We start from the raw sequence: 24867 nt of genomic DNA, 5'->3' as shown, positions 1-24867 counted from the left end.
TTCCCTATCTTTGTGCTATGCCATCCTGATTGTGTCAGCATTGCTCTCAGGCTAATATGGCATCACGATGACTGCCATAGTCAAGGTTCATCACATACATTCCCAACAGCCCCTGAGAAAAACAGACCCTCCCCTATGTCTTTTTAAGTGCAAGGAAAATTGTCCCAGAAGCCTCCCAGACTCCCAAGCTTCCCCTCTCATTTCACTGTCCTGAAGTGGATCACATGCTCATGCCTAAGCCAGCCTCTGGCAAGGGGATGGCACCCTCTGACTGGCTGGGTCTAATCGGGATTCATGGGATAGGGCTGGGTCAGTTTCCCTTGAGGTATTCCGCTACCTGGAGGAAATGGATACCTACCTACCTGAATAAAACCGAGTTTTTAGGAATGGCAGTAGAGAATGGTTATAGGGTATTCAACCTGCTGTGTCTGCTACAGACAACTGTGCCTGTAGTATAGTTGTACACTTTACAACTTTGAATTTATATGTAATGAACATTTGTTGTTTTTGCCTGCCCCATCAATTCCTCTTCTGATAATAACTTATTTTCTTGCAGGGAACCATCCTTTTGTGTTCTCCAGCTAGAACTACTGAAGAAAAAGATATCTTTCCATTAGGGTGGCTTAGCTGATAAAATGTACAACTAGAGTTATAGATGGCTGTTTTTTTCACTGCCTTATACGGACGGCCTGCACAAAAATGAAACCAACATAGAAAAAAGCAGAAGTACGTGGTAAAGAGAGATTACCTCAATGAAATAATTTGATGCCCTGAATCCAGTCATACCTTAAATTTATCCCTTACACTTCCCAGTTACATGAACCAACAAATCTTTATTTTCCTATGGACAGTTTCTATTACTCTCAATCAACAGTCATAACAAATACATTATATACCACATTTTCCTATGTGCACAATCAAGGAGAGGTAGGAGAGGAAGAAAAACGTTTATTTCCTTTTAGAGGCAGAGAAATTAAAGTACCCAAAGGTTAAATGACAGGTTAGTATGTTCTGCCCATGAGAATATGCTATCCTTCATGTAAGCTGGAGAATCCAACACAAAGATTATAATAATTATACAAATATTTAGCAAAATATTCCATAAAATTTCAGTAAACAAATTTAATACATTGCCTTTGAAGTCCAGGATTGCAGAAGTGGGAGAAAAGATGACATGTTTTATGTGGCATGAACAAATGGCATTGCCCGTAATACTCTAACATGGCTTAAAGAAGATGTTCATGCCCACAGAGCTCACCGCTGTCTGTAGTATATACTTACTTTGAAGACTAGAGGGACCTTCCTTGATGGTTATCTGACAAGGGCTGTTAATTTCAAGGCCTCAATACTGATACTATATGGCTGCAAATCAGGCTTTTGTTTAATCTGTCCTTAAACCATTTCTCTATTCTCAGATAGCAAGGCCTGGTCGGAAGATGCCATCATTGTCCTGCCCACATAAGAGGAATTGTTATGGGCAAGGCTAGAGTGCTTACATAGTGTCTGAGTTTTAAACACCTGTCATTATAGACTTTGTCCTGCCACATGATATCAAACAAGGCAAACTATAATTTGGTCAGAGGTCACAGCCCTAAAAGCAGGTTTAGTTCCTGTATGGTAAACCAAGAAATACTGCTGCTTACCTCTAGCCTACTCTTAATTCTGAACAAGAATAGCTACATATATTAAATATTTTAATAACCTAATTCTGTAGACATTCATGTTTTTAGGTGTTGTACTAAAATATTTTTTCACCTGAAGTGTTTAGAAAAATGTAATATAGAAAAATGTATTCCATACAGGTATTAGTCAGAGGGGCTGCAAAAACACACAGCATCAAAATCTTAGTGACTGAAAACAACAGTTTCTCATTTATGTTACATGTCCATCCTAGGTTGGTGGATATTCTGTTCCATGTTGTTCTCTCTCATCTCGACTGGTCACTGTGACAGGGAGAATGGAATATAATGAATTATGCATCAGCTCTTAAGCCTTAAAAGCTTCCACCTAAAAGTGACAAAAACCACTTATATTTTGTTTGCCAAAACAGTCACATGACCATGTCAGTTCCCAAGGAAATATAATCCTACCAGTATGAAGAAAGAGAACCAAAAATATTGACAAACACAAACGATGACTACGGTCATAGATAAGGATATTGTATTATACAAGATGCTTTCAGTTGCAAACAATCTGACTCAAGAGAAACAAAAAACGTAGTACTTTATTTAACTGGTAAATTCAACAGGGATTCAAAAATGCATTGATGCTGTTAGGTCTTTATTTTCCACTCTTTCTCTTTGACTTTGCTTTCTTCTTATTCTTAGGCAGACTGTCTCTGTGTGGTGGTAAGATGACCACCTACCACACTAAGCATGTATCATCCTTTTAAGCAGAGTCCAGAAAAAAATTAACCCTTTTTACCTCAAGAGAGACCTATACCCATCTCTCAAAATGACAGTGGCCCTGCTTGGGTCATGTACCACAATAATATCCAGGGAAAAGGAGTGCTTTGATTGACCAGCCTGACATGGGTCTATGGACATACGACCATCCAGTGGTAGAAAAGCAAGGCCAAGTGATTCTCGGCCCTACCAGAATCAGATGGAGTAAAGCAGACACAATTCCCAAAAGGAAAAGATGAAGACTATACCAAAAGGTAGTAGCTACCTACCAAGAGAGCTCGATTTTTTCATTTCCTTCATCATTCCCCTCAACTCTGATGACATGTATGAGACTAAATTCCATAAATATAAACCTATGTAGTCTTGGTGTCATACTACAAATTGTTGCTGATGTTAAGACAGGTCAATTGTAAAAACACACACTAGGGAACATATATGGGTAAATGCTGGGACAAAATTTCTTTAACTTATTTTGCATAAGGCACTTCTGAGTACAAATCCAAGCAAATTACAAGGAAATTCCCTCTTGCAGAATGAACTGCTAACAAATTATTCTGGAGATGCTTATACAAATGATAAAATGGCAACATGATTATCAGGCTTCTTACTAGTAAGAGGCTCAAAGAAGATAAATGACTTCCCAGTCACAGACAGCATATAGTAGTGCTAGGATTTAAATCCCAGTTTGATTCTTTCCTTGGCAGGGGCAGAGCGTGAAATGGTTAACAGGCATCAGATTACTAACTTCAAAGGACACCAATTTTTGTTTTTGTATCTCAAGCAACTAGAACAGTGCTTGGAACATACTAAGTTAGTGATAAAGAAGCCCAAGAATTAAGCTCCTTTTCCTATTTTAAGTAATAGTCAACAGCAATAAAAATAAATTTGGTTTTCTCACTTTGTCATTCTTCTAAAACTTGGCTAAACACATTTCCACAGGAATAAAATGCTTGGTTTCCAGGAAGTTCCAGGTAATATGCATTATGACTTGGCATATCCCTCAGTATAGCTTTTTGAAGCTGGGAAGGACAAACACAAAACAATGAAGAAATAATTTAGGGAAAAAAATAAATAGAATGAATGAGTACAGAAAAAAAAAAACCCAGCATAGCTACAACATCTGTAATGTGAATGTTTTTCTAAATCAATATAAGCCTTAGGTTTTAGTAGTAATACTATCTAATACATTTCTTAACCATTTTAAAGAGGATAATTACATATGATAGAACCTCTGCTTATCTTCCTGCAATAGCTGGGTTAAGCTGTATTTCTAGCCAATTCCTAACACTCTCCTAATTACTAAAACAATTTAGCTGATGCTTTTGCTTCTTCACTTAGAGAACTAAGTAACAGAAAAGGCAGCCATGGAGGTAGAGCCATCATGTTAGACTAGATAAAGGATAAGATACAAAACTCACTTGTATTTTAAAAAAACAGAATTATTGACCATCTGTGAACCCTGCTATCACAGGAAGTCTTTAACAAATTCAGTAAGTGATCTTGATTGCAATGAACTCTCATTGACTACACAAGAAACTTTTAATTTTTCCTTTTGTAGCACTTGGCAGCAAAACCCCCTTAAGAATCCTGCTCTTTTATCTTCTTAAGCTACACGACAAATTTAAATACAAAGTAAAGACTTTCTCAGCAGGGTCTGAATCCACTGTGAACTTTTAGAATAGATTCCCAACCACTCAAAACTCCCTAGATCTCCTACAGAAAGATGGCATGCTTTAATCCCTCTTCCTAGTTCCACAAAATTGGATCAAAAGCAGAAATGTGTGTTTTAGAGAAAAGGCTAAAGACAAAAGTCAGGCACTGAGAATCCCTGGAAGCAAGTGATTTGGCAAACTTTAAAGCAGAAGAGAAAACACATTTTCTGGGTACCAATTCCTTAGAAAATATTAAATCAGAAGATCCCAGTTTCCAGGCCTAGAATTACATATTGCTGAATGAAATAAATCAATGGTATTTAAATCTTTTGTGAAGCTAGAACAATCTATTTTGGTAAAGCAGTTTTTGGGGAGACATTATTAACATTTCAAAGACTGTCAACAATTAACCTTGATCAACCTGAAGCTTTGTTCAGCAGTATAATTACAGTCGTTACCTAGTATTGTGGGAAACAAAGAGACACAGATGTTTCCAAGCAACTAACTACATTCTGTCATTTCCTGCAAGTGACAGAACCTTCTCACTGGTGTTTGTGAAAAGCCAGCTTCAAAGCAAAACCCCAGTGGGGTTAAAGTAAGCAACCCTTCTACTTCCATTTCCATCTCCAAATGACATTTGTAAAATTAAACCATATACATGTTTCTCTACCATTTGAGTCTAGAGTCCTAAAGTCCATTAGTGTAGGCTAGACAAGTCCACATGTGACCCATGAATGGAGTGCTACTCCATGAGCCACAAAAAGTGGGTGGATCTCAGAGGGACATCTGAACCCTTCATGAGATTGTTAGATTGTAATAGTGGCTGTTTATGAAAGGCTAACAATGTGCCAGGCCTTAGTTGAAGTGCTCTGCAACCATTATCTCATTTAATCTTCACACTAATCCTCCAAGGTAGGTATACTATTTATCATTTCCATTCCTTGGATGAAGAAATTAAGACAGAAGAAAAGTAACTTAACTAGGGTCATATACATGCTTTACCACCACACCATAACAACATACTACCATTCTGTCAACTTCCCTTTTATTAAGAGCTCCATTCCCTGACAAGTGATTAACCAAACTAAATCACAGGGATATGAAGCCCCAACTGTCGATGGCTTGTGTGTGTGTGTGTGTGTGTGTGTGTGTGTGTACATATATATATGGAGAGAGGAGAGAGGGAAGAAGGGAGCCTGGGTTCTTCCTTCGCTGCTGTATTCATGTTTCCTTGCCTGACCTCTTTCTTCAGGGTATGACTTTAGCTTCCATTTATTGTGTATATGTTACCTATTACTCATTTATTCTTCTTTTAACCAATATGTACAGAGTACCTCCTATGTGCTAGACATTGTACTGATTGCTGGGGGAAATAGTTGTGCTCATATAGAAGCGCATTCTCCATAGCAAAGACAGGCAAATATTTTTTAAAAATCTCAACCTGGTCACTCCCCAGCTGAAAACTCTTCAGTGGCTTTTTGTCGTCCAAGGAATAAAGATCAAGATTTTTTTTTTTTTTTTGAGACAGAGTCTCGCTCTATCGCCCAGGCTGGAGTGCAGTGGTGCAATCTCGGTTCACTGCAAGCTCCGCCTCCTAGGTTCATGCCATTCTCCTGCCTCAGCCTCCCGAGTAGCTGGGACTACAGGCGCCTGCCACCTCACCTGACTAATTTTTTGTATTTTTAGTAGAGACGGGGTTTCACTGTGTTAGCCAGGATGGTCTCGATCTCCTGACCTGCTGATCCGCCCGCCTCGGCCTCCCAAAGTGCTGGGATTAGATGTGTGAGCCACCGCACCCGGCCAAGATCAAGATTTTTGACTTAGTTTATAAGGCTGCAGCATCTGGCCTTTTGCTGACTTTATCAGCACCAGCTTGAGTTATTTTCTCCCTTATTTTCTTTGTTCCAGCCTTACTGACCTTCTGTCAGTTCCTTGAATGTGCCAGTTTCCCGATCTGTAAGTTTTTTCTTCGCGTCTTCCCCACCTAACTTTTCCCTGGTTGACTTCAACTCATCATTAGAGTACAACTCAAAATACCATTTCCCCAAGAAAGCTTTCCCTTGACCATGAACCTTAACATCACTTTTTCCCCCAAGCCAGGTTAGGTCCCTGATTGCTATATTCTCATAGAATTGTATACTTTCCGATTTGCAGAATTGGTCATAATTTAAAATTTCACTGCATAATTAGCTGTTTAATCCCACCTTTCTCCACTAGAGTGTAAGTTTCAAAGGGAAGAATCATGTTTATGGTTTATCACATGCACCACTATATCCTCAGCAACCAGTGCAGTGTCTAGCACATAGGAGGTACTCAGCACATATTGGCTAAAAGAATAAATGAGTGAAAGGTAATCATATACATAAGAAATGGGAGCTAAGGTCATGCCCTTAAGACATAGGGGTCAGGCAAGAAAGAGTAAACACAGTCAATGAAGGAAGTACCCAGGCCAGTTCTGCTCTCCTTTTGGTATTATGCCTGGTACAGCTGCTCCAGTCTGAGCCAGTTTAATTAGTTCAAGATAGAGATGTAGAACCAGACTAGTGGAAACCACAAATGGGGAAGGAAATGAAGCAGTAGTGCTTTAATGCATGACAATGAGAGATGGAGGCTGATCATAAGTCCTGGGCATAACTTTGCATGGTAGAATTTAAATTATTACTACATAGCAACATTACATTTGATTAATGTGCCAGTGGATTTTAATTTTTACTTGTTATATGGAGCTTATAACAGGATGAGCCATAAATTCTGGGTGCCAGAATTGTTTGATATAGTTGTGGCTGCTTTGCAGCTCACCTTTAAGGCATCTAGCAGACCCGGGTGAGGGTCTGCTAGTGTTAAAGAAATTTGAGAAGGAAAAAAGCAGTTACATGTAGAAAGAAACCTCCCCCAAAGGACAATGAACACTTCTGTGGACATAACCTATATGCTACTCAGTTCCAAGGCTCTTCACAGTAGCCTGCAGAGATTCAGACTTAAATTGAGGGGGGAAAAGGTAGAAGAATGTGTGTGATAAAAACCTCTTTCTCTCCTGTATTAACTTAGGGCAAATACAGTATTTCCTATATTTTCATCTTTAAGATTACAAATAAGAGACGCTAATCTAGACGTAAGACTCCAAAGAATCCCGGCTTATTTTTAAGTCTAAAGTGAATTTTAAAATTTTTCACTATAAGATACCAATAAAACAACTTTGACACCTCTTGGCATCTCACCAACAGAATGCAACTGTTTTTTTTTTTTTTTTAAGACGGAGTCTTGCTCTTGTTGCTCAAGTGCAACGGTGCGATTTCGGCTCACTGCAACCTCCGCCTCCTGGGTTCAAGCGATTCTTCTGCTTCAGCCTCCTGAGTAGCTGGGGTTACAGGCATGTGCCACCACGCCAAGTTTTTTTTTGTTTGTTTGTTTGTTTTTTGTATTTGTAGTAGAGATGGGGTTTCACAATGTTGGCGAGGCTGTCTCCAACTCCTGACCTCAGGTGATCAACTAGCCTTGGCCTCCCAAAGTGCTGAGATTACAGGTGTAAGCCACTGTGCCTAGCTGCAACCGTTTATACTTAAGGCCTCTTTTGTGTGTTTTCATTCCTCTTTTGTTATTTATTTATGTATAGTTTTTATGTGGTTGTAATCAGAGCGTATATGTAAGTTTTGCTCATTTTTCAAATTTGGCAAGGAATGGACTATTTTCTTCTTGTGCTGCAACTGTACCTATTATACACATTTTCTCTATTACTGTACTTACCACACTGTATTTCAATCATCTTACTTATAAATCTGTCTTTCTAGGCTTTGGGCATTTGAGGATAAGAGCTATCTTCTTTCTGTTTTTTTTCGACATGGGGTCTCGCTCTGTTGCCCAGGTGAGGGTGCAGTGGTGCTATCACAGCTCACTGCAGCCTTGAATTCCTGGACTCAAGGGATCCTCCCACCACCTTAGCCTCCTGAGTAGCTGGAATCACCATACCCAGCTAATTTTTTTAATTTTTGGTAGAGATGGAGTCTCCCTATGCTGCTCAGGCTGGTCTTGAAGTCCTGCGCCCAAGTGACCCTCCTGCCTTGTCCTCCCAAAGTGCTGGGATTACAGGCGTGAGCCTGGCCCTGTTTTTCCTTTAAGTAATGTTTGAATAAATGAATGATGGCTATAAAATTTTGTTCTACCCATTTGTTTCAAGAAATTTTAAAATTTCTTTCTTAACTGCTTCATTGACCTGCTGGTCATTCAGGAGCATACTGTTTAATTTCCATGTGTTTATATAGTTTCCACAGTTCCTCTTGTTACTGATTTCTAGTTTTATTCCATTGTGGTCAGAGAAGATACTTGATTTCAATTTTCTTTGGTTTTCTAGTTTTTTCTTTCTTTTCTTTTTTTGAGACAGTCTTACCCTGTTGCCCAGGCTGGAGTGGAGTGGCATGATCTCAGCTCACTGCAACATCCCCCCGGTTCAAGCGATCCTTGTGCCTCAGCCTCCCGAGCAGCTGGGATCACAGGTGTGCACCACCACACCCAGCTAATTTTTGTGTTTTTAGTAGAGACAGAGTTTTGCCATGTTGGCCAGGCTGGTCTTGAACTGCTGGCCTCAAGTGATCTGCCTGCCTCGGCCTCCCAAAGCACTGGGATTACAGGTGTAAGCCACAGAGCCCAGCCATGTTTTTTCTTTTATTTTGTTAAGACTGGTTTTGTGGTCTAACATATGGTCTGTTCTTGAGAATGCTCCATATGCTGAGAAAAAATGTGTATTCTGTAGCCATTGGAAGAAATGTTCTGTAAATATCTATTAGTTCCATTTGGTCTATAGTGCAGATTAGGTCTGTTGTTTCTTTGATTTTCTGTCTGGATCATCTTTCCAATATTGGAAGTGGAATGATGAAGTATCCAACTATTATTGTATTGGGGTTCATCTCTCTCTTTCACTCTAATAATATGTGCTTTATATATTGGAGTGCTCTAATGTTGGGTAAATATATATTTACAATTGTTATATCCTCTTGCTGAATTAATTCCTTTATCATTATATGATGATCCTCTTTCTCTCTCTCTTTTTGAGACAGAATCTCGCTCTGTCACCCAGGCTGGAGTGCAGTGGCGCAATCTCGGCTCACTGCAAGCTCCGCCTCCTGGGTTCATGCCATTCTCCTGCCTCAGCCTCTCCGAGTAGCTAGGACTACAGGCGCCCGCCACCACGCCCGGCTAATTTTTTTTTTTGTGTTTTTAGTAGAGATGGGGTTTCACCGTGGTCTCGATCTCCTGACCTCGTGATCCGCCCGCCTCGGCCTCCCAAAGTGCTGGGATTACAAGCGTGAGCCACCGCGCCCGGCCTCTCTTTGTCTCTCTTTATAGTTTTTGTCTTGAAATCTATTTTATCTGATATCTTGCTCTTTTTTGGTTTCCATTAGCATGGAATATCTTTTTCCATCCCTTTATCTTTATGTGTGTCTTTATAGGTGAAGTATGTTTCTTATAGGCAACAGATCATTAGATCTTGTTTTTTCTCTATTAGGTTATTCTATGTCTTTTGATTGCAGAGTTTAGTCCATTTACATTCAATGTTACTATTGATAAGTAAGGACTTACTGTTGTCATTTTGTTATTTGTTTTCTGGTTGTCTTTTCCTTCCTTCCTTCCTTCTTTCCTTCCTTCCTCCCTCCCTCCCTCCTTTTTTTTTTTTTTTTTTTGAGACGGAGTCTCGCTCTGTCGCCCAGGCTGGAGCACAGTGGCGCAATCTCGGCTCACTGCAAGCTCCACCCCCCGGGTTCAGGCCATTCTCCTGCCTCAGCCTCCGGAGTAGCTGGGACTACAGGCGCCCGCCACTGCGCCCGGCTAATTTTTTGTATTTTTAGTAGAGACGGGGTTTCACCGTGGTCTCGATCTCCTGACCTCGTGATCCACCCGCCTCGGCCTCCCAAAGTGCTGGGATTACAGGCGTGAGCCACCGCGCCCGGCCTCCCTCCCTCCTTCTTTCCTTCCCTCTCTTTCCCTCCTTCCCTCCCTCCCTCTTTCCTTCCTTCCCTCCTTCCCTCTCTCCCTCCCTTTCTTCCTTCCCTCCCTCCCTGACTCCTTCCCTCCCTCCCTCCCTGCCTCCCTTCCTTCCTTCCTCCCTCCCTTCCTTCCTCCCTCCCTCCCTTTCTCCTTCCCTCCCTCCCTCTCTCCCTTCCTCCCTCCCTGCCTCCTTCCCTGCCTCCTTCCCTCCCTCCCTCCCTCCCTGCCTCCTTCCCTTCCTACCCTCACTTTTTTGAAAGTTATTTTCTTTGATGTTATGTTTTAATGTCTTGCTTTATGTTTTTTGTGTATCTATTGTAGGTTTTTTGATTTGAGGTTACCCATGAAGGTTGCAAATAACATCTTGTAACCCGTTATTTTAAACTGATGACAAATTAACTTGATATAATATTTTTTAAATATCAGAAACACAATAGAAAAATACACAAAAGAAGTTAAACGACTTTCACAGAAGAAAAAGATATACAAATGGCTCCTCAACATTTGAAAAAAGTATTCAATAGTTCTCATATCTAATACATTGTTTTTACCTCTCAAACAGGTAAAGATAAAAATAAGTTTGATATCACATTGAATTGGTATGTAACAAAGAAATGATGAATGCTTGAAGTGATGGAAACCCCATTTACCCTGGCGTGATTATTACACATTGTATGCCAGTATCAAAATACCTCATTTACCCCATAAATATATATACCTACTATGTATACATAAATATCAAAAATTTAAAAATATTATAGAACACATTATGTATTATAGAAAATAGTTCTTTGTCATGTGTTGAAAGTCTTTTTCCCAACCTGTGGTTTTGACTTTGTTTGTAAGATCTTTTAATGTAGATTTTTTTACTTTATGTACTTGAATTTAGCAATGTTTTCTTTTATTGTTTCTGGGTTTTGTGTCATAAAAAGATCCTCCCTACTCTAAGATTATAAAAAAATTCTCCTACATGATCTTCCTTGTGGTGACCAATTTTTTACACTTAATTCTCAGATCCATCTATATTTTGTCACAGAGTGAGGTAGAGAGGCAACTTAATTTTTTTCCATTTATTTAATATTAATTATAAAATTTCTCATGGAACTATATAGTTTTAATTAAGTTTTTCACTTTAATGGCTTCATTATGTTACCATAGTTTACTTAACCATTCCCTCCTCTCATTACTAACATATTCATTAAAATTTTAGTACATATCCTTTTTGAAAAATATTATTTCCTCAGAGGAAATATTCAAGAGTTAGATTTCTGGGTCAAAGCATTTGATCATTATTATAACTCTTGATTAAAATGTCACATTGCCAGGATTAAATCAATTTATAATCTTTACAACCAATCATCAAGTAAGATGCATATATGAATATAGTATATGAAACCTTTCCAAACAGAAATTCTCACTAGGCATTATTCAAATCTAAGCAGGTTTATAATCCAGAATCAGAAAAACTGCATCACACTTCTACAGAATCTGACTAGCCTAAGAATTGCTGTTATTTCTTTGGGGCAAAAAGAGTAAGTGGACAGATTCTTTTGGAGCAAAGGGCATTTCAGAAGAACTCTGTTGGAAAACCCTAAAACAACAACAACAACAACAACAACAACAACAACAACAACAAAACTTAGCTAAAACGGCATTGCACTGGACTCAGAAGAAGACCATAGCATTCAAATTCAAGGTTGTATTTCATTGTTCACCTTGGTCCTTTCCCTTACCAAGAGCAGTTTCCCTTTCACCCACATTCTTTCCAGATACCTTAAGATTCTAACCATCATCAAACACTTCATAGTCAGCTTCCTCCATGAGCAGTCTTCTGCTCAGCTCCTGGACCAGGCCCTGCAAATTAAGTTCAAGTAAGATCAGGAAATAAGATGTTGATCCAAAGTGGAATTTCCAGCCCCAGCTCATGCATGATAGGAGGGCACTTCCTCATGCAAATGCACCTAGTGCAGCTAGAGCAGATTTTCAGCTTCTTTGGAGCTGTGTCTCTCTCTAAAATTTACTGAAATTCATATACTGTTTATAGCCCTTTCTTCTCTTTCCCTTGTCCCTGCTGCCTCCTGGGCTCTCCTTAAAGAAACATTTTACCCTATCTCTACTAAAAATACAAAAAAATTAGCTAGGCGTGGTGGCGGGTGCCTGTAGTCACAGCTACTTGGGAGGCTGAGGCAGGAGAATGGCGTGAACCCGGGAGGCGGGGCTTGCTGTGAGCTGAGATTGCACCACTGCACTCCAGCCTGGGCAACAGAGCAAGACCTCGTCTCAAAAAAAAAAAAAGGAAGCACTTTAGGAGACATGTTTCTTTTCAAAGAATTATTATTAATAATTTATTATTTATAAATTTTATAATGCCTCTTCTGAAAATCTGGTACAGAGTCGTGGTATGAATGCTTATATGACCAGAGATGTGAGTCACAACCCTGGGGTGGATTCCAAGTACATATCAGACAGGCAAAATGGCATGGTGAACATAGCCTTGGAAATCAGACTTGAACTTCATCACTTAATAGATGTGTGATCCTAAGCAAATCCCTTAAATATATCCCTTAAATATATCACCATGTTAGAGAGGCCCTTCTTGAACATCCTTTATCTAAATGATAAATCTTATCATCCTTTTTCCATTTGAATTTTTCATAACATTATCATATTCTGTAATTGAATATTTGTTTTTTATTGTGCCTTCCCCAATGGACTGTAAATTCCATAAGGGCAGAGTTTGCTTTGTTCATCACTGGATACCCATTGCCTAGTGTAGTGCCTGCCACAGAGTAGACTTAAATAATTGTGGAATAAATAAGCTCAGTTTTCTCAAAACTCAGAAAACAAGAATATCTCTTTTAGAACAGGGATAATACTACTGACATCAGAAATGTAATGTGAAATAATGTACATACGAACATTTGTTTTTACTAATCAGGCACATGGTAGTGCTCAAGAAATGTTAGCCATCTTTTCAGTTATTTTTAGTTTTAACAGCAAGTCATGGCCTTTGTAACTCTACTTTTCTAATTATAAAGTGAGAGGAAAAATTACTACCCCTTTTGTACTGCCAAAGCACACTGTTGAGATTACAGAAAATATACAAAAGGCATTAGGAGTGACTCAGCAGACAGGACCCACTGAGATGAAGAATTTGTTAAATTTACAACTCTCATGACATTTGTCTTAATCGGGGTCACCCATTGCTCTCTCCAAGGTTAACACTTCTTGCCTAATAGCTTTGAAATTACAGCTTCACCAGGACTTTACATTCAGCACTAAGAAAACAGACATCTTAGGCTGGGCGTGGTGGCTCATGCCTATAATCTCAGCACTTTGGGAGGCTGAGGAGGGCGGATCACCTGAGGTCAGGAGTTTGAGACCAGCCTGGCCAACATAGTGAAACCCCTTCTCTACTAAAAATATAAAAATTAGCCAGGTGTGGTGGCAAGCACCTGTAGTCCCAGCTACTTGGGAGGCTGAGGCAGGAGAATCACTTGAATCTGGGAGGCAGAGGTTGCAGTGAGCCGAGATCATGCCACTGCACTCCAGCCTAGGTGACACAACACAGTGAGACTCTGTCTCAAAAAAAAAAAAAAAAAAAGAAAACAGACATCTTAGATAGCAAACTAGGGTTCAGAAAGATTGTGCTGGAGTACAATAGTGGCAGCACTCCAGAAATTCACGGAAAGAATGGAAAAAATTAATCTGGCTATAAAACACCCCAGTAATATCCAATTTCCAGTGATAGATACCATCTTACTGGTGGCAGCGGTGGGCCATCCATTGTAGCTGCCAGCTGTAGTGGGGAGGCATGGGTGGTGGCAGCAGGAGCAGCTATGGGAGCAGCAGTGGTGGTGGTGGGACCCCTGTGGCCCATGTCCCCGAGGCAGCCAACTGCACCACCCCACCCTTGCACGGCTGGACAGGACCCACTCTCCCAGGCCCAGAGCCTCTGCTGTGGCCTCAGTCTTGCTCCCTGCCACATCTCAGGAGCCTGTGAGAACCCAGACAAAGGCACAGCCAAGACTTGCAGGGCTGGTCCCAGGAGCATCAGGTTTGTTTGCACAGGGTTGGCTGGGGTCACTGTGCCACTTGCATCTTGCCTGCTGCCACTGCAAGGGAAACGCAAAGAGGAGGCATGGCCAGGGCTGCGCACTCCATGGAGCTGGGGGGACCTGGGGAAAAGCGGAAGCCCTGTCCCTTCCAACCTAGCAGGGTGGGAGCTCCCCAGGCACAACTGCAGCTGCAGGAGCCGAGGCTGCAACCTGGGCACCCCTGTGCTCTTGGGAGCCTGGAGCAGGCAGGAGCCCTGCCCTCCCAGGCACAGCTGCAGCTGCCCAAACCTCGGCTGCAGACCCAGGCATCTGTATACTTTTGAGGGCCCAGGAAGGCCCCTCCTTCCCCAGCAGGCTTCGAAGTGCCTACTCTCACTGTCTGGCTTCTCCTGGCTGTTGGTGCCCACTCTGATCATGGAGCAAAGCTGAGGCTGAGCCTGGGCACTGGTGCAACCCGGCCAGGTGTGTGCACGCTCGAGGCAGTACTGACATGCCAGCCACCTGGCACCCTGATCCCTCCAGACACTGGGTTTGGGCACTGACAAGCATGAGACGGAGGCTGAGGGGGCAGGCCAAGGGCAGCTTGGTGTTGGCCTGCAGGTGCCCCTTGGCATGAACAGCCTGGGCACCATGAATGGAAGCAGGATGCAGGCAGGCTCCTAGGCAGACGGTGGTCAGTCCCTGGTGAAGTCCCACCTGCAAGCCACGAAGGACCTGAAGCATGGAGGCCAGGCTGCTGGTCCCGTAGACTGCAGTGGGAATTTGTAGTGCTTTTTCTGGGCTGCCCATGTCCACTCATGAACCAATTGGCATGCACTTCCTTCCCTCTGAGGCCCATGAAAAGCCCCGGACTCAGCCAGACCAGAAGAGAGGACGGGATGATCTGCCTGCAGAGAGGAGCTACCCTCTCTATTGAAGCTGAACACTCATCGGGATGACCTGCCTAGCAAAGAGGGGCCACCCTCTCCGCTGAGAGCTGAACGACACCCTGGCTATGAAGAGGAGCTACCCACTGTGGGTCTCCTCTGAGCTGTTCTATCGCTCAATAAAGCATCTCTTCACCTTGCACACCCTCCACTTGTCTGCATACCTCATTCTTCCTGGACACAGGACAAGAATTCGGGACCTGCCGAATGGTGGAGCTATAAGAGCTGTAACACAAACAGGGCTGAAACATGCCCCTTGCTCACCATGTTGCAGGTGACAATAAGGAGAGAAGAGCTGCGGCCCTTTGGGGAACCCAGACCTAGGAGCTCAATGAGCCAGGATTGTGACACCCTCTTTAGGGATCTGTGGTTCCTGGCATCTCTAAGCTTCCGGGAGACATCACGTTCCCCGGTGTCAGCCGTGGAAGCTGCTTATGGTATGCCAGGCCTCCATCACCATGCCAACAGGGGCTGATGTCATACCAAGCCAAAAGATCAGGCTCTGCCTCTCCCATTGCAGCCAGCGTGCCTGGCTGTGCACAGTCGCTGGACCCTTGCTTACACACCCCCAGCCACCCCATGCCTGGCTCGCCCTTGGCAGGTATGGGATCCAGGCCGGTAGCGTGTAACCTGCCAGGCCGAGTGGGCGGAATGAGCCCAACAGGCCAGAGCAAAAGTTGGGCAAAGGTGCCATTGGCCACAGAGGTTTCTGGCTGGCAAAGCAACACCCCAAGGATCCTGTAACATTACCTCCTGAAATAGGAAACTTGATTATTAAGCTAACTCTTTCTTCCCTGTACTTCCAATAACAATGTATCTTTACAATGTTCCAAATTCAGTCTTCAGATGCCCCCAGATCTGTAATCTTATAATTCCCCACTAGGGAATTTCTGAGAATTGTGATTTTCAACTCTGGCACACAATCACCTATGGACCTTTGTGAAGAAGAAATATGTCAGGTCTCATTTAAGACCTACTGAACAAGAAACTTCCTAAAGTGAGACTTAAGTTTCTATATTTTTAAAATAAACTCTACAGATTATTCTTGTATAAAACTAGAGTTGAGAATCACTACTGCATTTGACCCTGACCTCCTAGCACCAGAATAACAACATTACATTCAAGGGCAAAGGCGATCCAGCATAAGTTTTGTTTTTATTTATTTATTTATTTTATTTTTTTTTTTTTATTATACTTTAGGGTTTTAGGGTACATGTGCACAATGTGCAGGTTTGTTACATATGTATCCATGTGCCATGTTGATTTCCTGCACCCATTAACTCGTCATTTAGCATTAGGTGTATCTCCTAATGCTGTCCCTCCCCCCTCCCCCCACCCCACAACAGTCCCCGGAGTGTGATGTTCCCCTTCCTGTGTCCATGAGTTCTCATTGTTCAATTCCCACCTATGAGTGAGAACATGCGGTGTTTGGTTTTTAAAGAGCTCAGGCTGCCAGTGTCAGGCAGACTTAGCTGTCACTACCAGCATGGTCACATACCTTAAGCAAGCCTGGTTCCTCACCTTTAAACAGGGACTACTAAAAGTATTTGCCTCAAAGACTTGGATTCAACACTAAACTGTATAAAAAGCATTTAGCACAATGAGTGTCACATGGTAAGTACTCATAGTAAGGGGTCCTTCCCCTCCCCCACCCTTTCCAAACGGTAAATTTTTCCCAAACTATAATCTTAAAAATCTGAGAAAACCTACAACTCCTCCTGTTTTCCTTGGTCTCCCAAACCAAAATAAGAGGACAATATACCTGAGCAGGACCTGCCTCAGATTATAGAATAACTCAACTAGTTGGAGCTTTTATTTGGTTAATTTTGCAAATTTGGCCGAGGCTCCTTGTTTCTGCCTACAAATTATTTCACTGCCACCTTCTGCATTCTTTGAAACATGCCAGATGTTTCAAAAATACAACTCTGGTAAAAAGAGGGATCAGGAGCCAGACCAATACAAATCCAGCACAGGAGAGCATGGTGTGTCTAAAGTATCATTTTAGATTCCTTTAGCCAAGGCATCAACTATGTGCAATTTACAATTAAATCACCGTGCTAAGAGCTATTGATAATATAAAGACGTATAAGAGAATATTTTTGGCCTTTCAATAGCCATTTCATGTATTTGAATAATATATTTTAGAAGCTGTCACAAGTTAGCCAAGCCACAAGCCAAATTAGGGATGGTGAAGAAAATGGAAGATTGTCAGGATGCCCACTTTTTCTTCTTCCTTTTCTCCAGAGCTGAAGTATGAACTTCATTATGTCTGCAGACAACAGTGGCACTGCCTTGACTCTGTTGAAAAGCTGGTGACATGAGGGAATCCTGCATCTGCCTTGCTCTCTACTTGGCACAGATAATGCACCAGGCCCTCTAAGCACTTTACATAAGTTATCTCATTTAATTCCAACAACTCCATGGGATAGGTACTATTATTATTCCCATTTTATAGATGGGGAAATGAGGCTTAGAGTGAAGTCACACAGTAAGTGGTGAAGCTGGGCTCCGACCCAGGTTGTCTGAACCTTGAACTTGAGCTCTTTAACTACTACATGATGCTGAGCCCTTGATTCTGAAAGTCTGAGAGAGCCCTTTAAAGAGCGTAGCCTGATCGCCACATTAAAATCACATGGTCAAGAAGTGGGGAAAGTGGTTATTCCTGGTGTATGATGGCTGGGAGGGTGAGTCAGTAGTGACTGAAAGGAGCAAGGAGGGATTGGCAAAAGGGGAAATAGTACTGGGGAGTTGTAATATTCCATTTTCTGATCTAGGTACAGGTTACATACTTCGGGATTGACCTGTGTTTGTGAAAACATCAGTTGGTGAAAATTCATTGTTATACATAAAAGCACAAGTGCACTTTTCTGTATGTATATTTTACTTCAGTAAAATTATAATATACAAAGTATAAAGTGATCTTTAATTATTTTTTCTTTACTCCAGCTCCCTAGCAATGTTGACACAGGAAGAATAAGTCTTTATACCCTTTATACCTTATGGAAAAGGCATGGAAAACCTTACCCTTCACTGACTTAAGTTTATACTAGATTTGGATTATCTCATTTCAGTATCTTGCTTTTAACAGAAGACTAGCCAAGGAATTTCACTGAATAGAAAGAATATAAGTTAATTGTGTTGTACCTGAGTAATCAAATGCATACAGCCAACTCCTAAAAAATTGTAGTCTATCTCACATTTTATCCTGCTGCTCAAGGAACAGATGTTACAATGTTACAAATGTTGCAGATTAGATTTCTAATATGGAGGTGCAAAAACTAGCATAGCTAGAGTTAAACCAGTGTTCTTTTTCTGTTTTTTCTTTTCTTGAGACAGGGTCTCATTCTGTCACCCAGGCTGGAGTGCAGTGGCATAATCCTGGCTCACTACAGCCTCAACCTTCTGGGCTCAAGGGATCGTCCCATCTCTGCTTCCCGAGTAGCTGGGACTATGGGAGTGCACCACCCCCTTGGCTAATTTTTTTTTTTTTTTTTTTTTTTTGTAGAGACGGAGTTTTGCTTTGTTGCCCAGGTTGGTCTTGAATTCCTGAGCTTAAGCGATCCTCCCCCCTCAGCCTCCCAAAGTGCTGGGATTATAGGTGTGCACCACTGTCCCCAGCCCAAACCAGTGTTCTTAACCCTTGATTCACATTAGAATAATCCTGGAAGCATTTAAAAAATACCAATACCTGGGCCCTACTCACAGAGATCCTGAGTTAACTGGATGGGGGTGAGACCCTCTTATTAATTTAAAAGATCATTCAGAGCCAGGCACGGTGGCTCATGCCTGTAATCCCAGCACTCAGGGAGGCTGAGGCAGGTGGATCACCTGAGGTCAGGAGTTCAAGACCAGCCTGGCTAACATGACGAAACCCTGTCTCTACTAAAAATACAAAAATTAGCCAAGTGTCATGGCAGGCACCTATAATCCCAGATACTCGGGAGGCTGAGGCAGGAGAATCTCTTGAACCTGGGAGGCGGAGGTTGCAGTGAGCCAAGATCATGCCACTGCACTCCAGCCTGGGCGACAGAGTGAGACTCAGTGTCAAAAAAAAAAAGAAAAAGAAAAAAAAAAGATCATCAGGTGATTCTATCTAATGGGCAGCCACAATGAGAACCACTGAGTTAAATAAGGCTAATTTCAAAAATAGCCTTTGTACCCAAGATTACTACAAATCTTATTTCTCCTCAAATGTCACTCAAGAGCGTAAGATTTTTAAAAGAAAATTATTTCTCATAATAATTATTCTGGGATAAAATCATTGAGCTATGCTTTCTTACATCTTATCCTGGAACAAAATAAGTTTAACATCATATTCCTATTAGTGTAAATTTGCATCAGACCCCTTCCAAAGTAAAAAATAAGGATATTGTTCATGGTAAAACTATGTTTGCCACTAGCAACACTTTTTTATCTTTTGTCTGACGATGGGCCCTAACAATCTCTCTACAATGCAGCAGAGGTGATGCAGAAAAAATTCAAGTAATTCTAAACTCCTGTGGGGCAGCTGTTTGCTATTGGCCAACTGGCCATTTGAAACTCATAATAAAACTCATCTTCTTAGCACCAAATTTCCCCTTTTTTCCCCTCTTTTTCTATTTGTGTATGTTGGCTACTGAAATGTGTTCTGCAAATGAGTCTGAAAAAATAAACAGAAAATACACATGGTACAGAGAGCAGAAACGAAGAGGGTAAATACAAATTATCAGGAATGACAGGACGTGCTTGCTGTAGGCTTAAACACCATCCCCACATTCCAGCTAACCAGTTTGTTGTTGTATCTGGATGTTCATCCACTACTATTTTGTTTTTGCTTATAATCTCTAGAGATTTACAAAAGTAGATTTAATTACTATAGCAGGCTGGGCACGGTGGCTCACACTTGTAATTCCAGCACTTTGGGAGGCTGAAGTGGGTGGATCACTTGAGGTCAGGAGTTCGAGACCAACCTGGCCAATATGGTGAAACCCCGTCTCCACTAAAAATAAAAAAAAATTGTTAAAAATAAAAAAAATTAGCCAGGCATGGGTGGCGCACGCCTGTAGTCCCAGCTACTCGAGAGACTGAGGCATGAGAATTGCTTGAATCCAGGAGGTAGAGGCTGCAGTGAACTGAGATCGTGCCACTGCACTCCAGCCTGGGTGACAGAGGGAGACTCAGTCTCAAGAGAAAAAAAAAAATTACTATAGCAGTTTCCCCCTCCTAAGTGTAGTTTTCCTTTCTGAGCTAACCATTCATTGTTTTGATCATTCCATTACACTACATTCCAAAACTTAAAACATACAAGAACAGGATATCTCAGAAGAACCCTGAGAATTGAAGTCCGTTCTATCTTCAATCTATAAGGACTGGCTACTCCACATCAGGCCTTGAATTAGGGTTTACCCTAATGTTGATAACTTTTAAAAATTCTTAAATCCTTCATCTTGAACTATTAGGCTAAATCTTCTATCTCCCTCGAGCCATTTTTCCACTCCTCAAATGACTCCATGTTAAAAATCCCATAGAAGCTGATTATCAACAAGGATATTGTATTCTGAGACACTGTCCTTCCCTAGAAGAGAATGCAGATCTATAGTCTAAAAATGTAAAAATATTCTAAACCAAATAATTCTTACATTTTAGACTTTCCTTTCTTTGCATCTGCCTTTTCCACATTTGATTCTAGGGGGTGGCTTTTTCTTTTCTTTAATAACACAAAAGGCTAACATCTCTTCCTTTCACTGGGCTATTCAAACATAAAAGCTTTTTTTTGATTGCACAGAGTGTAATATTATATCCTTCAAGAATATAATAAACCAAGCAAAGGAATGAAACAGACCATAAAAATAGTATGACTATTCTATATATGACCTTCTGCCTGTTTGGTTGGGTAGGGGTTGGGATGAGAAGACCAGGGAAATGAGATAAATAAGTTTTATTTTTAGGAAATAAACTAATAGAACAAATATTTTCCTGACCACCAGGCTGGGGAAGAAATAGCCCTACAATGGTAAATGAATCCAGTTGTTCGTAGGTGACCACCCATAAGCACAATAATTGGAATCCCAGCTCATTCAGAGCTTCTTCCTCCTTTTAGGTAGGATAGCAGTGGGTACAGGAGAGGGAAATGAAGAGAAGCCTCAGGAGTCTCTGCCTGTTGCAGTCACTAGCATCCCAACCTGCTCTAGTCACTGCCTACATTCCTTCTTATCTGAAGCCAAGGTGAAACTCCTGCAGCTAAAGCCAGTATCTTCTTTCTCTGTGACCTCTTCCAGTCACACTGTCACCTTTCTCTGGGGGCAGACAGATCCTCGCCCCATTATGGAGACCTCTAACAAACCTGTGCACAGTAGAGGGAGCAAGTAGCTGCTTCTATCTATTATCTGGTTTACTGGAGACTGAGTGGGATCAGAAAAGGGGCAGGGGCCTCTCTGCACTCCTGCCTTCTCTTCCAGGAAAGCCCCAAGAGATCTAAGGCAGCCAGCCCTCCAGCCAAATTGGCCTCCGGCCAAATTTGTTTCCACTTATCCAGATTTCTTCTCTTCTTCCCACATACTGCATGTAAAGATTTTCTCCTCTCCTTTTCAGGGCTTTCCACGAATAGCCATAAAACTAATTTGTGAAGTGTAGATTATACTTTCTCTAAGGGCCCCTACTCCCCTGGGCCCAGTGATTTGCACATGAGTCAATCAATACTTGGTGAATGAATGAATTATGCAGAAGCAAATGAATGAATAAAACTAACGAAAGTTCATACTTCTGTTATCCCAAAATTGAAGAGAAAGTTCTTCCATGATTGACTTTATCTTCTACTCTTCTTCTTTACATCAGTATTTCTACTTCAAATAGTTATCAAGATCCCATACCACTTCCTTTGCAGAAAATTAAGTAATGGAGATTTCAATCATTTTGCTCTGCAAATAACTTCCCCCCACCCCACCCCCAAGGTTAAGGCTTCAAATTACGAAGAAGCTTTTCAATTCCATTTGACATGGGGGTGGGAACAGGGAAGTGAGAAAAGGGGAAAAAAAAAAGTGTGGGAAATACCCCCTGAACAAACAAAACAGGAGGAGGATCTAACACCTTTAAAAAGCCAGCCAAGTACATGAAACAACTTGTGTCTCTTGAGGAAAAGACAACAACAAATCTGACTTAAATGAATTAAAGGCTTGGCAATAAAATAAAGCAACCCAGAGTAATCTGTAAATACATATACCCAACTAATTATTTATTTTTTTTGGAGACAGTCTGACTCTGTTGTCCAGGCTGGAGTGTAATGGCGTATCCTCCTGCCTTAGCCTCCCAAGTAGCTAGGACTACAAGTATGTGCCACCATGCCCGGCTAATTGTTTTGTTTTTTGTAGAGACAAGGTCTTGCTGTATTTCCCAGGCTGCTCTCGAACTCCTAGGCTCAAGTGATCCTTTTGCCTTGGCCTCCCAAACTGTTGGAATTACAGGCATGAGCCACCGTGCCTGGCCCCAACTAATTGTTTCTAAGGGAGAAAAACCATTAAAACTAAAGTTACCTTTTCCCCACACGTCCAACTTCATGAAAATATACTTCATGTAGATTCCCATGCACTAGTCTCTTTGAGACAAAATCAGTCGAAACAATATGCCAGTATAATAAGTCCAGAGGACTCCACTGCAAACTGAACAAAATAATTTTTTTTTTTTTTTGAGATGGAGTCTTGCTCTGTTGCCCAGGCTGGAGTGCAGTGGTGCAATCTTGGCTCACTGCAACCTCCGCCTTCTGGGTTCAAGCAATTCTCCTGCCGTGGCCTCCCAAGTAGCTGGGACTACAGGCAGGCACCACCATGCCCGGCTTTTGCATTTTTAGTAGAGACGGGGTTTCACCATGTTGGCCAGGCTTTCTCAAACTCCTGACCTCAAGTGATCCGCACACCTCAGCCTCCCAATGAGCTAGAATTACAGGCATGAGCCACCGTGCCCAGCCTGAACAAAATAAATCTTATATAGGATACCATATAAGGAGACTGGTACATATTCCATCAATGAGGTTGCCCACTGGTGACGAGCTCATGATGGCTATCAGCTGAGATTTGATGTCAGCACTGCTCCTGCTTATCACACGACACTAGACAAAGATTATAACCTTTCACCCTCAGTTTGTCATCTGCAAAATACTGATAATAAGTGTTCACATGGATTCATCAGTTAACGTTTGCAAGCACTAGGAAAATGAACACCACTCCAGCTATTAATGAATCACAATAACTTAACTCATGCCATTCCAGATTCATCAACACTGAATGAAGTGCAGTTGCATAAATAAATAGGTGAGTGACGTCCTGAAATGGTAACTGCATTCACTGTGACATGAAGATGAAGAAGCCAGCCTAAGTGCAGGTAGTAATATGGTGATATACTTGAGACACATCTTACTTCAAGAGATAGTTTCCATTAGTGAAACTTCAACAATATTTATGGAGTGCTACTATGAGCAATAAATATCCTGATACAGGCAGAATTCATTTTTTATGGTCAAGGTTTGTAGAACCTAGTTTTAGTGACGGCTACGTGTTGGAAGAGATCAAGTCAAGTAAAGTTATATAAAATAATCAAATCTGTAAAAAAAATACAGTTTTGAAATGTGTTATAATTCGGTTTATATAAACTCTACTTTTTAAAATTGTGAAGTAGGATTCATTCTATAGCAAGACACAGAAAAAAAATGTCCAAGTGGGAAAAAGGTTTGCTATGTTTCTAAACCTCAGTTTGATACAAGGCCATCTTGAACTTCTCATAAAATAGAGGGGAAAAATTCCAAGAGCAGCCCAGTCTCCTATGGCTACAACAGTCCAAAAATATGCTTGAATAAAGTCTTTCCTCACAGTGCCATCCCTAATCTGCACAAGCTTCGCAGTAAAGGGCAGTACACCTTAAAAAAAATCAGGTGGCACCAAGTCTTCAACTTAGAGCCAGTGAGAAGCAAATAGATAAAAACGTCAGGCATCTGGGCTGAAAGGAGAAGCAGTGGGCAGAGACCAGGGCCTCTCACAAACAGCTGGTCCTCTCTATTTCTAATTTTCATTAATACAACTGGGACGGTGTCTGCATTTTTGTAGCCGACCCCCTCAGGTTTTTTTTGGGGGGCGGGGCGGCGCTCAATAGGAGACCGTTATCTAAATGACAGTTGGAGAGCTCATTAATTTTCCTGACCCACAACTCTTCCCTTTACTTCCCTCCAAAATACTTCCAACACCCCTTTAAGGTAGAATAATGTGTATGAACTAATGAGGCAAGAGTCCAGCAGGACTTGTTTTCTGGTCACAACACTGCTGAACAAAGTAGGATCTGTTCCAGATGGGATAAGGCGAAGAAACTGGCCAAAACCAGCAGATTGTGACAAGGGCAATCCCTGGCTGCCCTTATTGCTCATTAGCATGGACACTCCCACCAGCATCATGACAGTTTATAAATGCCATGGCAATGACCCAGAAGTCACTGCCCCTTTCCTAGAAAGTTCTAAATAACCCACCCCTCAATTTGCATTAACCTGCCACTTAATTACATGTAACTGAAAGTGGGTATAAGCGAGTATATATACAGTTGCCAAGAGCCCACACGTTGCAGACTCTGGGTACACTACCTATGCGTTAGCGCTGTTCCACAATGAGCAGTACCGTTCAATAAAAGATTGCTGTCTAACACCACTGGTTTGCCTTTGATTTCTTTCCTGGTGAAACTAAGAATCCTCCTGGGCTAAACCCCAATTTGGGGGATTACCTGTCCCGCATCACTACTAGGCCATTCAATACTCAGGGAGAAGTTCACTTATATCTCAAGATATACTGAGAATTTCCAGTGCTCACTGCAACACACAAAAGTAAGTCAATTTAAG

General features: G+C 41.5%; 1 protein-coding gene across 5 annotated transcripts in view; it reads right to left on the bottom strand.

Moving 5' to 3' along the window:
* The window catches only part of SSH2 (slingshot protein phosphatase 2), a 315105-nt gene that overhangs the window by 205926 nt on the left and 84312 nt on the right, over positions 1–24867 (bottom strand). Inside the window, exon 1 of one of the 5 annotated variants that reach the window (XM_063628646.1) lies at positions 3304–3393. The exons of the other annotated variants lie outside the window; for them this stretch is intronic. The gene's annotated coding sequence lies outside the window, so the exon portion shown is untranslated. Of the gene's footprint in view, positions 1–3303; positions 3394–24867 lie in introns of those variants that run through there. 5 annotated transcript variants of the gene reach the window in all.

Source organism: Symphalangus syndactylus, chromosome 20 (assembly GCF_028878055.3).
Source record: "Symphalangus syndactylus isolate Jambi chromosome 20, NHGRI_mSymSyn1-v2.1_pri, whole genome shotgun sequence".
In the NCBI taxonomy this organism is placed as follows: domain Eukaryota; kingdom Metazoa; phylum Chordata; class Mammalia; order Primates; family Hylobatidae; genus Symphalangus; species Symphalangus syndactylus.
The sequence above is the reverse complement of the archived record's forward strand: the minus strand, read 5'-3'. Positions and strand labels throughout refer to the sequence as shown.